Raw genomic sequence first — 10816 nt, 5'->3', positions numbered from 1 at the left:
GCACCGTACAGTGCAATTTGAAAGCGTCGTCATCAGCAACACATTTGACCATTAACAGTTGTTATCGTTATCATTAAGCAAAGTCATGATCAGTAATATTATCATGTACCTTTTTTGCTCCTTCCTATGTGAGTGATTTAACACGTTTTTACATTTTCCTACCAAACACTTCTAGATTTAAATCCCCTGGTGTGCAGACACTGACGTCTTTTTTGTTATCATCATGTGTGGCAGCAACAGAAGCATCAGTCACCATGTTTGGACAAAAAGGGGTGCCACTTAGAGAACCGCAAAAACATCTAAATCAAGAAATCCAAGGAGGAAAATGTTACAGTGCTGTCCACAGTGTTTGATTGACACATTGAGAGATTGATCTTTTGGGAATCCACTGAGCACAGCAGCAAATACCACATAAAAGACTGCATACTCCTACCAAGGCTCAACAATACATTTATTTAATTTTATAATAGTAGACAATATTTAGAAATTTCTAATCATCGTCCACATTTGAAACTGTTCAACCATTACTAGATTGATGAGTCAGATACAAGTATCAATATTTGAGGGTTTAGAAAAATCAGATTATGATACTGAACATCCACATTTCCATGACAACTGGGACAATCCATCTGCTGAGTATGATCGTGTAATAAGAGCTCCAGAACAGTGGCATATCTTTCCTGCAATTTCTTGTCACATATTGGCTGACAGATAATCTGATACCAATATGTCTGTGATTTGCAAGAGGACTGGTTTTGTAAATTTCTAAAACGAAAAAGAACATTTGTTTAGACCAGAATTTGTTTCCATGTTTCTTGGTTTAAGATCCTGCAGCCAAAACAGAAAATGGCCACATGGTGGCTGTCAAAGGATGCAAATTAAAAGAAGCACCACTCCCGGGTGATGTTTCCACATGAAAAATTATTTTACAAAGCACGATGTACACCAGATCTGCCCAACACCTTCCTCCACCACACACAGACCGACTCTTCATATAAGGTGTCTGCTCAAATAATTGTCTGCCATATACCATTTACAGAGTCCAACACAGATATCCACACATAAACACGCACACATACAATAAATACTTACTTAAACCCATTACAGAAAACTTCAAGAATCTTGTTAAATGTTTTCACACCAACAAATCAACCTAATGAATACCAATAAATATCTTACACAAAATAAAAATAATTGAGCAATGCAACCAAACTCCCCTCGCATTTCCCAACCCACGTTCCACTTGTTGTTACCTTCCCCGGATGAATAATAAGTGTCCGAGCCCCCACAGAATTCTTTTGCCTGAACACCCTGGGAGAAGGAGAATGGGAACAGGTAGGTTTGTGCATGACTCAGACAGATTTTAGTTTACCATCCCAATATATTAACATGAGCTTCACTCCTCAATTAAGAAATATTTTGCTGCTGTTCATAACGATTCATAGATCAATGTGCATTATTTGCTTGTTCATAAGCGAATGACAATTTGTTCAATTAACCCATGAACAAATACCTGGGTGTCTACCTCAACAATGAACTGACTGGACTGGACCACTAACACAGGTGCCCTGTACATCTGCTGAGAAGACTGAGGTCCTTTGTAGTGTGCAGGACACCGTTAAAAACTTTTTATGACTCTGTGCTTGCATCTACAATCTTTTACGCAGGGGTCTCTGAGAGGGACAGAAAGAGATTGAACAAACTGGTCAGGAGAGCTGGCTCTGTCCTGGACTTCCCTCTGGACTCCACTGAGGACGTAGCCAGGAGGAGGATGTTAGCCAAGCTAACATCTACTGTTGACAACCCCTCTCACCCCCTGCATGACACTGTGTCGGCCCTCAGCAGCTCCTTCAGCAACAGACTGCTGCATTCACTCTGTAAGAAGGAACGCTACCGCAGGTCCTTCATTCCATCAGCTGTCAGAGCGTTCAACTCAAGCATTGCTCAATGTAGCACTGGGTCCGTTTTTGCACTAATGCATGATTTATGTTTAATTCAGCCTACAATCATGTACATGAAATATCTGTGCAATATTATGTTTTCACTCTGTTTAAGTACTCAACCTATGCATATACACTTTTATCTACTGTGACACATATATATTTATTAACTATCTTCACTACTTATAATATCTATAATTAACTAGAGATCTAGTAAGTAAGTAGTAAGTAGCCTATCTTCTTTATTTATAGGATAGTTGAGAGCATTACAGTGTTGCTTTTCCTTGCAGTTACAGATAGGATCAAATATACAAAATATTCACAGCGTGATTTGATATCTTTCCCTTCTCATTATGCTTTTTTTAAACAATATGCATCCTATAGAATTTTTATAATTTTACTTAATTTTAAAGATTCAATATACATACTTCATTAACCATATCCTTCCATTCCTCTATTGTATATTGTGGGGGAGTCAGGAAGCGGCCAGCGCCTAGAGATGTTTTTTTTTTTTTCAAACAGATATCAGAACACCAAATAAATATTAATTGAGGTGCCCTCTGTGAAATTCAGCTTTCCCTTAAATAAACAATGCAGAACTGGAAAGCTATTTTCACATTAAATATGCCTTCCAATGTTTTGTGTATCTCTAACCAGAAATGTCTTATTACTGAACATTCCCAGAATATATGCCAGTGATTTGCATCCTGGCTCCCACACAGTCTCCAGCACCTTGAATCCTCTCCTGCAAAGTGTGCTTTCTGCTTTGGGGTAATAAAAAATCTAATTAGACACTTGCATCCAAATTCTCTCAATGTATGCGAGTTGGTGCACTTGAGCTGAGCTTGAGCTGAGCAGAAGTAAACTTTGTTGTGTCTTTGTGGTACAGCCATACCTCCTTCCTGGTTTGGTAGTTGTAAAATTTTAAACCTAACTCTGGGTTGTTTCCCTTGCCAAATAAGCCTGGAAATCATTTTATCCCACACAGAGAATTGTTTTGTGGAGATTTCTACAGGGAGAGCCTGAAACAAAAAAGGGGTCATGGGAGAATGTTCATTTTTACTGCTTCTATTCTTTGGGTTGGGCATGAAAGGGTTGGAGTTCCATCTCTGCATATCTGATTTTATTCTGCTCAAAAGGGGATCATAATTAACATTTGCCAATGTGAAAACGTCTTTGGGAATCAGTACACCTAAATATTTCAGTGTGGTCTGGTCTCATTTCACATTAAATTTATCTTTCAGTTGTTTTAGCGGAATATAGCTTAATGTCAAAATCTGGGTTTTCTGTAGCTTATATCCTGCATATTTACCAAAACTATCCAAAACTTTAAACAGTTTAGAAAGTGAGCTTGAGGGTTCACTTAAATATACCAAAACATCGTCTGCGTATAATGCAGTCTTGTGTTGTTCTCCATTCATGATGGTGCCTTTAATGCCCTCTAGAAACATCCAACTCACAGAGTCGAAGGCCTTCTCCCCATCCAGACAGACCAATAAGGCTTGTAATTTATGTTCTCGGATATGACTCAATATGTGTAAGGAATGTCTAACATTATCATGGGTCTGTCTCTGTGAAATGAACCTAGTCTGGTCAGTGTGAATAAGCTGGGGAAGGACCCCCTTGACCCACCTGGCAAGAATTTAGGTGAATAGTTGGTAATAAGCGTTCTGTGGCCCGGATGGCTGGGGTCCGTGGCCTCTTCCTGACCCGGCCTTCATATATAGAGTCTAGGGGGCAGCCCACGATGCCCTGTGCAGTTTTAACCACCCGTGCCAGTTGTTTCCTCTCCTGTGCCGTGCAACTGCCATACCACACTGTCACACTGAGGCAGAGGATGCTTTCAATTGTGGCCCTGTAGAAGTTGACAGGCAACCGAGAGGAGAGTCCAGCCCGTTTCACTGTTCCTGAGAAAGTTTCCTGAGAAAGAAGAGCCTTTGTTGTGACTTCTTCACCAGGCGGGAGGTGTTCATGGACCAGGAGAGATCAGATGTGATGTGGAGGCCCAGGAACATGATGTTGTCCACATGCTCCACCACTTCTCCAGGGGTCCTTCGCCATTTGCTCCATTTGTTTGTTGTTTGTTGTTGTTTGTTTTACTGGTGTTCAAGTAAAACTCATTCCCCTCTGACACACAGCCCACGATAGCAGAGTCATCAGAGAACTTCTGAAGATGGCAGCTGTCCGTGTTGTAGGTGAAGTCCGAGGTGTAGATGGTGAAGAGGAAAGGTGAGAGGACGGTGCCCTGAGGTGCACCCGTGCTACAGACTACCACCTCTGACTCACAGCCACACAGTCGCACGTACTGTGGATGGTCAGTGAGGTAGTTGATGGTTCAGGCAGGAAGATGTCCATCCACTCAAGCGTCCTCCAGCTTCCTCCTCAGCAGTGCTAGTCTTATGGTGTTGAGAGCGCCGGAGAAGTCAAAGAACGTAATCCTCACAGCGCAGCCTGCAGTCTTCAGATGGGTGAGCGCCCGTTGCAGCAGGTAGATGATGGCGTCCTCTACCCCGATGTTGGGCCTGTAGGCAAACTGCAGGGTCCAGGGTGGAGCTCACCACGGAGTGGAGGTAGCTGAGGAGGAGACTCTCCATGATCTTCATGAGGTGGGAGGTCAGGGCAACAGGTCTGTAGTGGGCCAGTTCCTTGGCGTGTGTTGTTTTAGGAACCAGGATCAAACAGGAGGTCCTCCGCAGGACAGGCACCTTCTCCAGCCTGAGGCTCAGGTTAAACAGGTGGCCAAGGACCTCACAGAGTTGGTCCACACAGGTCCTCAGAGGGGGTGGGGAGAGAAACAAATCTGTTGAAGAAGCAGTTTAATTCATCTGCTCAGCACTGGTCTCCATCAGCTGTCCCTCTGCACTGAGTTAAAAGCACTTTTCTTCTGGTTCAGAAGGGCTTTGAGCTCAGGGGTGACCAAGGGGTGGTTGTTTTCGGTCGCAGACATTGTTTTTCTACTTCCTGTAGCAACCCTGTTTTTCATCATGTACAAAAACACACACTTTGAAACTATCTGAAATGTCTTCAGGGTTATTTTACTAAACCATTGGCGAGCACAAAAATCAAGCTGCCATCTTAAGCGTGACCCAGAAGTCAGCCCCAAGGGCTCTTATCTCTATCCTGCTGAAAAGGCTGGAGATGGGACACATCCACTCCAGCTCTGAGATGCTGAGGGGGGACAACTGCTCTCTCTCTTCCTTCCCATCAAGGGTAAGAATGAGGAGCTGTGTGGGTGTGGGGGGGCACTTTTTTGAAAGTGTAATCAAATGTTGCATATGTATTATTGCTCATTTGACCATGGAATGAGAATGGTGTTGTTTTCAGGCAACACAAAATGTGACACAGACAAGGAGGACCAGGGGACAGGTCAGTGTTTTACACGCTTTGGCATCATAGTGGGTTGGCAAGAAACATGAGGCTCACTTGATGTTAAACAGTGGACAGATTTATGTGACAACAAAGATGATAAATGTGATTTATAGTAGCCCCAAAAAAAAAATCGATATACACACAGGCAAATACCATGAAAATTGTATGGGATTTCTAAAACTCTAGGGATTCAATTGCAAGCTGTATCATTCACCACTGTCGTGTTAAATTGGGCCAGTCGTTTCCATGATGTTTGTGTGATTGACAGAGACAAAGACTGACTCACTCTCCCCTTTATTTTTCTTGCTCTCTGTGTGAGCTCAAGTGGTTTTGATTCTGACTGTGTGTGTGTGCGTGCGTGCGTGCGTGGGTTTGTGTGTGTGTGTGTGTGTGTGTGTGTGTTGGAGAGAAATACAGACGAGAGAGAGAGGCAGGCAGAGTCAGGGAGAAAAATCTCAGTCAACACAGGAAGCAAATACATTGTGAAACAGTGACTTTGCTTGAAAGTCTGTGGCTTTTTTTTTTTTTGGCTTCACAACCTTTTGTGGCGACACCGGACAGATGAGCATGTTGTGTTTGAAAAGACTAACATCTTAGAACATGAAACTTGACAATTAACTTAAAGCTTATGTTTATGTTTCGTCCTGTTTCCTGAGGTCTTATTTGCTGATGAGAGTAAAAGTTTGACATTAGTATGAGGCCACAAGCTTTGGATTCTGATCCAAAGATGCAAGCACTGCAAATTTAAGGTACTTGTACTTCACTGAGTATTTCCAGTTTGGCCTACTTTATAATTGTACTTCACAACAGTTCAGAAGGAAATATTGTACTATTTACTCTAAGCTATTTACTTACTGAATTTATTATTGCTTTAACTCATACATACAACTCATACATGCATCTCCCTGCAGCTCTTAACTTGTCATCAGTGTAATCAGTGTAAGTCAAACAGTTTTTTTCCGGTTGACATAGTTTAAAAAGTGCCTTGGTGTTCTTCATATTTTAAGATCTGAGTGCCTGATTAGATACAAAGCTTTTGGATTATTGAACAACAGTAAGGGGAAGGACATTTGCTTTCAGAATTTGTCCTTCAGATGGTGCATCTCCACATGCTTGTGTCATTTTACTGGGGTACCTATATTGTCTGAAAGGAGGCACTGCTTTAAAGTCTTTAAAGTAACACAGATTACATGACTGCCTGCAGTCTTGCTTTGCAAGATGGCACTGATACATGTGTTATTTTTAGGCAGAAATAAAATAAGTTGCCGACTTAGAGGTGTATATAGTCGTATACATGCATACATGCACTACTGCACCTCTGGTTTTATGATTTAATAAGACCTTGGTGCTGAGCTGCAGCACTTTCACCTCAAGCTGTGAATGCTGTGAATCATTGTGAATGATTGCTTTTATTCTTTTAGACTTTAAGACTGCAACTTCAAAGAAACAAAGATTCTCCTGGATGATCCAGAGACCTCAGTATGTTCCTGCAGATATTGTTCCTATGATAGATTACTATGACATCATAGCCTTAGAGTGTTGTGCGAGTTTCTCCAGGGGGACATGATTCGTGGAAACAGATTTCTGCATTTCTGATTGCACTCTAATTAATCCTGTGTGGACTCATGTGTTTCCATGATAAAGTAAGTACAGAACAATTATTCCATTTTCATAGTTTGGTTGATGAAGTGTACTGTTGAAATGCAATTTTGTATTCATGCCCTATGTATGCTGTTTTACCACTTATGCTATTGCTTACCCATGTGGTCTGGGAATATTCTATCTTGTATAATTGTAGAAACTGATGTATGTACATTTCTTAGTATCAACCATTGTTAGTTTGCTAACGTACATGAGATCCATTGTTTAATTAGTGATGGGGCAATTTAGCGTCTGCCTTGGAAAATAGCAGCACTGTAAAACCATGCAGAGGTATGGTAGGTTTCACCAATAGAGGACGCTCTTTACCATTGTAACAGGGTTGTAGGTTGTGGGAATTTGATCCATCTCACTGTGCAGAATCATCAGTGGTACTTTCTCAGACTTAAAATTTTTAAAAATTATATTGGTGTTTTTGTTTGATGGTATATGGTAAATGGACTGTATTTATATAGCGCTTTTCTAGTCTGCTGACCACTCAAACCGATGTTTGATAATGGCTTGTAAATGCATATTAAGTGAAACTGAGTGATTCAGTTGATTTGTTCAGGTCAGTTACATTTTAATCTAGGTGATATATATATATATATATATATCAATGCTTTATATGCCCTATATTCCGTTTGATTTTATATTTACAGAATCACAGGTTCACAAATCAAGTCTAACTGAGTTATATATATATATTATAACACTGGGGTCCTGTCAAATGCATTCTGACTGATGCAGCAGGCGAATGTCCATGTTAGAAGATCTTTCCTTTTCTTCATCTTTCCCTCACTTCCAGTTGTTGATGTGTACTCCCAACCAGCCACCCCTACCTCCACCCACCCTCATAACATCACACTTCTTTCAGTTTTGCTTTTCATTCACAAAAGTCATGAAAAATGTCTAAAGTTGTCAGCAGTTGTGTCAGCAGTGGAGACCCTAAAATATGAACAGATGAATCTGAAACTACCTACAATGATTTGACTGGTCTGTACAAAGTAGCTCCATACAAGTTTCTGGTTACTGCAGTTTTTTTTTGTTTTTTTTTTTACCGTGTTTCATGCAGTAGGTATTAAGCTGTATTTCCACTGTGTGGAAATCGGCTCAACTCACTTGCAAACATTTCTTTTTTTGGTTTTACATTGGCAAATGTTGTGGATTGTACCTGGTACTCTTTGTACCATGTATTACTTTGATTGAGTTTCTGAGCAAGTTAAGCCAATACTTAACGGTGGAGTGAAAACACTGCAGACCACTGATTAGTCAGAGAGAATTGTCATCTACATGACATGGACACCCTGCACCCTGATGGCAATATTTTTATTCAGTTGGCCCAGATTCTCAAAAATGGCATCACGCAAAACCATGCCACGTTCAGATGACAGATTTTTTTATTTCAGCCAATTAATCTTTTTTACATTTTGATCTCCCTCCTGTCTCTAAAAAGTAGAGGAGCAACCTCCTCTGCTTCTATGGACCACCCCCTCTGATTTAGAAATATCACAGTAGGTTTCTGGCACAGCATATGGTGACCTGCAACACAAATCACATTTTCATAATGAATGCAGTGGGCTCGCCAACTAGAGTGGAGACCCAATTGAAATGTCTGGTGAAATATAGAACTAACTATACAGTATATGGGAATGAAAATAAATTAGATTAGATTTGTAGGACTTCTCTTTTTGCCTGTTATTTTGCTGTGACCAGCATGGATCAACAAACCTGCTGAATGTGCTCATAAAATGTAGTCATGCTGTCCTATGTAGAGGATCTGATAGTAACCCATGCGTGGAGGAGCCTCTCTACACACCCTGAGACTCTGCATTGTGATTTGGTAACACTTTATTTGCTGACAATTACATCTGCCTGCTGCTCGTCATTATGAAGTGGGAAATCTAAACTAAGAAAAAGATGGCATCCCACACATAACAAGCTTCAGAACTACAGTGTCCGGGACAAACAGCCATGATTGCTAAATTCTCAGGGGAATATACAGTGCAATAGTGACGCCTGGCTATTTAGGCTACTGCTTTACATCAACAATGGATCGAATGACTGTGTCTAATGTGCTTTAATGTGTTGCTCATAATGATGAACCCAAGCTAATTATCACTCAACTCTGCAGTTCCCCACAAGCCATTTAAGTGTCTTTTAGCTTATTGTTTTGGTTTTACAAACTGCAAACTCTCACCAAATAGCAACAAACAAAGTCAGAGACTAGCTGATCAACATAGTGGAGCATTAAGCAGCTGTAGTGACAGCTATATCCGTCACGAGTTGGTGGAGACAAAGGTCCCATTTCTTCATACAAGTTATCCAGGTTAGAATGTTGATGATTTGACACGAGTCTGCATCTTTTTCTTCGTCAAAGCTGGTTTGCAGCTAAAGCTGCTTTTTAAGAGATTTTGGTAAGGTATCATTTTCATAGCAGGTTCATCATTATCACTTAAGAGTCTCTTGCACATTCATCTAGAACCCCCACCAACCATGCACCCAACATTGCCCCAGTAAATGCTGGGAGGGTTCCCAATGCACCAACCTCATGCATCTACCATCACATGATCAGCACTCAGCCAATCATATGAATGATCATGGTTTCAACTCTACCATTTTGCCTTCATTATTTTGACATAATTGCTAAACAAGTTAAGTTATTCAAGGTAAATTCATCCAGGATTAACAAATCAATTCTCAAACCGCTCTCAAGAATCAAATTAGCAGGATGAAAACAGGGTTAGCCTGATAACAGCATGTTAACCTGAATTAGTTGTGTCACATTTCAAGAACAGGGCCCAAGTCAGAGCTAAAAGGAAACACAACTCCAAATGAATGTTAACGTTGCTGCATGTCTGCCGGGTGTGTAAATGGACAACTATTTGCTAACATGCTCAATATAAGAAATATATATATATGTATATAATGTGAAAATGTGTCAGTATTGTGACAATGCAGTGTTGTGTTTACAGGCTGTTCTGCTGCCCCAAGTGGCTTTATAGCTGCACTGGTAAATATTTTCATTTTCAATAGCGGTCAGTGTTTGTGTTTTCAGTCCTTGGGTCAGATTTGTTTTGGCATCACCATTATAACCTACACTTGTTATAGTCTACATGAGATTTTCTTTGCACAGTTGCAACCAAAGTGATATTTTTTGATGTATGAAAGTCAACCACCATGGCTACCACTACTGTAACTATGGTGGGTAATGCTCTGTACCGTAGCTCCCTCCAGTGGCTTTTCACGGCTGGTGATAACTTGAAAGCATGAAAGCAACTTCACACCTAATTGTCACGTTCTGCTGAGCAGAGAGACAGGGAGAGGCTGTACAATCAAATCACATATGACCACCTATGTTTGCACAGGAAGCAGGTGCACAGTCAGCACGCTTGGCTGCATTGTGACTTCATCTATGTGTGTTTTCGACCACATATGCACATCCATGCACCTTACCATCCGCAGGTACAGATGAAGAGAATTTCATTTAACTAGTGAGCTTTAGCTTCCAAATAAAATGCAAAAAGTGTGGCGAACTGATGAAACAGAAATGTAAATTAGCCAAAGGGAGGCAATGACCTGTAGACCATACTTTTGTATACTGTATTAGGATTTCACTGATGTGAGTGTGAATAACATCAATATTTTGAGCTAATATTCAGATTTTGTATTTGGGGGTTTTCATGCCCCCAAACTTCAGCCAAGCATTCAGTCTTTACACCTGATTCTAAAATCCACCAAGACACTAAAACTTTACACTGAAACATTACAGTACTTTACAGAGGATAGTCCTGACCTGGTCCATACACACACACACACACACACACACACAAATGAGCGGAGGTCGGACGACAAGACAGCAGCAGCAT

The sequence above is a fragment of the Chelmon rostratus genome, chromosome 15 (genome assembly GCF_017976325.1).
Source record: "Chelmon rostratus isolate fCheRos1 chromosome 15, fCheRos1.pri, whole genome shotgun sequence".
Classification (NCBI taxonomy): Eukaryota; Metazoa; Chordata; class Actinopteri; order Chaetodontiformes; family Chaetodontidae; genus Chelmon; species Chelmon rostratus.
The sequence above is the reverse complement of the archived record's forward strand: the minus strand, read 5'-3'. Positions refer to the sequence as shown.